Raw genomic sequence first — 5,510 nt, 5'->3', positions numbered from 1 at the left:
GTGGGCAGGCTCCAGCAAAAGCAGGATCAGGCCCCTCACCACTTCTGCCTGGCTACCCCAGACGTCCTACCTGAGCCCCTCACTCTGGGCTATGCTGGTGTCCTGGGAAGCAGCTGCTGTCTGCATAGACCTGTAGCCCCACATGGTCACAGCCAGGATGCCTGCCTGGGCCATGCTGTGCCTGGCTTCCTGTCGGACAGGTGGTTGGGGGGGGGAGGCGCTGATTGTCAGTGGCTTTTGTGCACCTAAGTAAGGTGGCCAAGTGGTTTTATGTTGCTGGCATGAAGCAGGGGTGGACTATGAGCTAATGGGGGCACTGGCAATCAGGGCCCCCCCAGGGAGCCAGGGGTGGCATGGTTCAGGTATCCTGGCCACAGCCATGCAGGCAGGCACTGAGGTCTGTGCAGGCAGTGGAAGCTTCCTGGGGCTGTCTGCAGTCCTAGGACTGGGTGGCCACCATTTGCTTTCTACCGGGAAATGAAACCATTCCTGGGTGCCTAAGTAAGGCAGCCAAGTGGTTTTATATTGCTTTCATTCATAGATTCATAGATGTTAGGGTCGGAAGGGACCTCAATAGATCATTGTGTCCGACCCCCTGCACAGGCAGGAAAGAGTGCTGGGTCTAGATGACCCCAGCTAGATGCTTATCTAACCTCCTCTTGAAGACCCCCAGGGTAGGGGAGAGCACCACCTCCCTTGGGAGCCTGTTCCAGACCTTGGCCACTCTAACTGTGAAGAAGTTCTTCCTAATGTCCAATCTAAATCTGCTCTCTGCTAGCTTGTGGCCATTATTTCTTGTAACCCCCAGGGGTGCCTTGGTGAATAAAAACTCACCAATTCCCTTCTGTGCCCCCATGATGAACTTATAGGCAGCCACAAGGTCGCCTCTCAACCTTCTCTTTGAGGAAGCTGAAAAGGTCCAGTTTCTCTAGTCTCTCCTCGTAGGGATTGGTCTGCAGGCCCTTGACCATACAAGTGGCCCTTCTCTGGACCCTCTCCAGGTTATCCGCATCCCTCTTGAAGTGCGGCGCCCAGAATTGCACGCAGTACTCCAACTGCGGTGTGACCAGTGCCCAATAGAGGGGAAGTATCACCTCTTTGGATCTATTCGTCATGCATCTCCTGATGCACGATAAAGTGCCATTGGCTTTTGTGATGGCTTCATCACACTGCCGACTCATGTTCATCTTGGACTAGGACTCCAAGATCCCTTTCCACTTCTGTGCCACCCAGCAGGTCATTCCCTCGGCTGTAGGTGTGCTGGACATTTTTCCTCCCTAGGTGCAGCACTTTGCATTTCTCCTTGTTGAACTGCATTCTGTTGTTTTCTGCCCACTTGTCCAACCTGTCCAGGTCTGCTTGCAGCTGTTCCCTGCCCTCCGGCGTGTCCACTTCTCCCCATAGTTTTGTGTCATCCGCAAACTTGGACAGAGTACATTTCACTCCCTCATTCAAGTCGCTGATGAAGACATTAAAGAGTATCGGTCCAAGGACCAAGCCCTGCGAGACCCCATTGCCCACACCCTTCCAGGTCGAAACCGACCCATCCACCACGACTCTTTGGGTGCGACCCTCCAGCCAATTCACCACCCACCGGACTGTGTAGTCATCCAAGTCACAGCCTCTTAACTTGTTCACCAGTATGGGGTGGGATACTGTATCGAAGGCCTTCCTGAAGTCTAAGTATACGACATCCACCCCTCCTCCTGTGTCCAGGCGTTTTGTAACCTGGTCATAAAAAGAGAATAGATTAGTCAGGCATGATCTGCCTGCTACGAACCTGTGCTGGTTTCCCCTCAGCATAATTTGTCCTGCTGGGCTCTCGCAAATGTGAGCCTTAATAATTTTTTCAAAGATTTTGCCAAGGATGGAGGCGAGACTGACTGGCCTATAGTTGCCCGGGTCCTCCTTCCTCCTCTTCTTGAAGATGGGGACCACATTGGCCCTTTTCCAGTCCTCCGGGACTTTGCCCATGCACCATGAGCATTCAACTATTCCCACCACTGGCTCTGCAATCATGTCAGCCAGTGCCTTCAGCACCCTCGGATGGAGCTCATCCGGGCCTGCCGACTTAAAGGCATCCAGTTCTTCCAAGTGACTCTGCACCATCTCAGGGTCTACGCATGGAAGTCTGGTGCCTTGCTTCTGCCTCTCTACAACCCCAGTGAGAGACTTGTCGTGTCCCTCGCTTAGGAACACTGAGGCAAAGAACTCGTTGAGGAGTTCAGCCTTGTCCCCCCTGTCCATCACCAATTGTTTCTGCCCATTTAGCAGGGGTCCTATTCCTCCCTGGGCCTTCCTTTCACTCCCTATATATCTAAAAAACAATTTCTTGTTGTCCTTTACTTGGGATGCCATCCTCAGCTCCATGGTAGCTTTGGCCCGTCTAACTGCCTCCCTACAAGCGCGAGCAGAGGAGGTATATTCATCGTTGGTGATCTCTCCCTGTTTCCACTTTTTATGTGCTCCCCTTTTGGCCCGTAGGCTGCCCTGGATTTCTCTGGTCAGCCAAGGAAGCCTCCTGGCCCCTTTCCCTCTTTTTCCTCGCATCAGGACCATCTCGCTTTGTGCCCGAAGGATCATTTCCTTAAGGCACAGCCACCCTTTTTGGGCTCCCATCACTTCAAAACTCCTACTCTGCAGTGCGTCCTTGACTAATCACCTGAGTTCATTGAAATCAGCTTTCCTAAAGTATAGCACTTTCACCCTACTAGTTGCCTTACCCACTCGCCGTCTTATGGTGAATTCTATTATTAGGTGATCACTGTCCCCCAGATGGCTACCGATCTGGAGGTCCCCTACCATGTCATCCCCCGTTGTCAATACCAGATCCAGTATGGCATTCCCCCTAGTGGGACCGTGTACCTCCTGTGTCAGATGGAGGTCCTGTACACAGGTTAGAAACCTGCGTGAATGGTGGGACTTTGCCGTCTGCGTCTCCCAGCAGATGTCTGGGTAGTTTAGGTCCCCCATAACTACCGCCTCTTTAGCTTTTATGGTCTCCGAGAGCTGCCTCAGGAGCCCCAAATCTATTTCTTCCCCTTGGTGTGGGGGTCTGTAGCAGACCCCTACCACAAAATCCCTTTCTCCTTGCCCCCCATGTAGCCTAACCCACAATCCTTCTACTTCCTCATCCTTTGATTCCATCTTGATGAGGGTCGATGTATATTGCTTATTGACATAGAGCGCAACCCTTCCCCCTTTTTTCCCCACCCTGTCTTTTCTGTACAATCTATAACCTTCAATATGTACTGCCCAGTCATGGGATGAATCCCACCAGGTTTCCATTAGCCCTACTAAGTCATAGGTGTTTTGTGCAAGCAGGAGCGCTAGTTCATCCTGCTTGTTCCCCATGCTCCTAGCATTAGTATATAGGCACTTGAGCCCTGCGACTGGTGCCTTTGCTGCCCCCCGCTCCGAATCCCAAGGGGCCCCTTATTTCTTACCTTCTTGTTGCTTACCTGTGCTGTAGTGCTGGCCGCCCCATGGCTTGCAGGTTCCCAATGTTCTCCTTCTTCAGGCTGGGCTGTCCTTATGGGTGCCACATGGTTTGGTTGTCCACAGCTTCCCCCGCCCTCATCTTCCCCTCCCCCCAACAAGCCTAGTTTAAAGCCCGCCGGAGGAGATCCGCCAACCTAGAAGAAAACACACGCTTACCTTTGGGGGACAGGTGAAGCCCATCCCAACTGAGCATGTCCCTCGTCGTAATGTGCGGGTCGTTGTCCAGGAAGCCGAAGCCTGCCTCGAGACACCACTGCCGAAGCCGCCAGTTGGTCTCTCTGATGCAGTTCTCATGCCGTCTTCCGCGTCTGTTCACTGGTAGGATGGAAGAGAATACCACCTGTGCACCGAACTCCCTCAGCACGCCTCCCAGAGCACTGTAGTCCGCTATCAGGTGATCGGGGGTTCTCCTGGCCGCATCATTAGTACCCACGTGGACTAGGACCATGGGGTAGTAATCGGTGGGCTTGATCCTGGCCTGGATTACTTCCGTCACATCCTGAATCTTTGCTCCGGGCAGGCAGTATACCTCCCGTGTTGAGGTATACACTGCCATTCTGGGCTGACAGGGCCACTGACAGTCAGGGCCCCCACCTGTGGAGCCAGGGGCATCACAGCTCAGTTGGGCATCCTGACCACAACCATGCAGGGTGGGTGCTGGAGTCTGTGCAGGTTGTGGCCGCTTCCCAGGGCTGTCTGTTGCCTGCAGTCCTAGATCCAGGCAGCCACCATTTGCTTTTTACTGGGAAATGAAACCGCTCCCAAGTGGCTCCATAAGGCAGCCAAGCAGTTTGATATTCCTTGCATTAACCAGGCTAAAACCTGCAGTTCTGGGACTGGATACCCACTTGTTGTTTTTTTTTTAACAGGAAAGAAACTATTCTCGGCAGCCCAAATAAAATGGCCAAGCATTTATTAATTAACAACATGCAATGCAGTATCCCAGGTAAGGGAGCACATACAAACAACAATTCTTTATTTAGTAACAAACTAGTGAAAGGCAGCAGAAGATTGATTCATGTCAGGCTATGTAGCTACACGTGGCATCCTAAAACATACAATGTAAACATACCTGCAAATTACACACAAATACTTCCAATTAGAAGCCTCATCTGGTGGACAAAAGGAGCTCACTACACAAAAACTGTAGTGATTTCTGGTGGACAAAGGGGCTTATTACACATAGTTCAGTGAATTAACATGTACACATGACAGATTAATGGATAAATTGTTGTAATTTGTGTTGTTGCAAACTAAAATATGTTGGGATGTGGTTTATTTTGGACCACGACAAACGCATTTCAATCTCAAAAAGCCTGTGCGCATGTACAGTGTGACGCAATTAAACCTCACAAATTGGCAATTTTTGTCATGTTTACAAGCACCCAAGGAGTCATGGGAGGTATGGTTGCCGACATGTGGTAGCTCATAGGTTGCAAGTTAATCACTAGCAGGCTACATGCGACCCAAAGGCTGTGAGTTGGAAAGCTTTGATTTAGGATATAATCTGAGGGCAAAAGGATTACATGAGAATGATAGTGCTTTAAAAGTCTTTTTAATGCACAAGCCAAAAAGATCAAGCTCAGATCCTTCTATAGAGTTTGCATCTAGGGTGATCAGGGGAGGGGCCTACAGGGAGGAGTAGGGGTGGTGTGTCTGGCAGATGGCTTGGAAGGATTGGGGCACTGGTGGGTCTGTGGCAGGGGGTGATGACTGATGAGTCTGCACTGTGAACATGTATTAGTGTTCAGGGGATCACGGTTAACTTTCTAGATCAGGTTAACTCTTTCTCAAAGTTAGTGCCCCTCCTGAGTTTTTTTTTATATCCGCTAGAGTTCTATTAAATGCATGGAAGGGGTATTCAGAGGTGATGTGATTCAAAGTTTGAAAAGGGGCGGCACAGTTGCAGTTTGGTGAGCTAGCCTCCAGTGGTGAACTTGCTTAGATCAGGTGCCCCATTTTTTTGGCCAGATAAACCTCCTGAATGCATGCATGATTGGACATTTAGA

The sequence above is a fragment of the Alligator mississippiensis genome, chromosome 3 (assembly GCF_030867095.1).
Source record: "Alligator mississippiensis isolate rAllMis1 chromosome 3, rAllMis1, whole genome shotgun sequence".
In the NCBI taxonomy this organism is placed as follows: domain Eukaryota; kingdom Metazoa; phylum Chordata; order Crocodylia; family Alligatoridae; genus Alligator; species Alligator mississippiensis.
The sequence above is the reverse complement of the archived record's forward strand: the minus strand, read 5'-3'. Positions refer to the sequence as shown.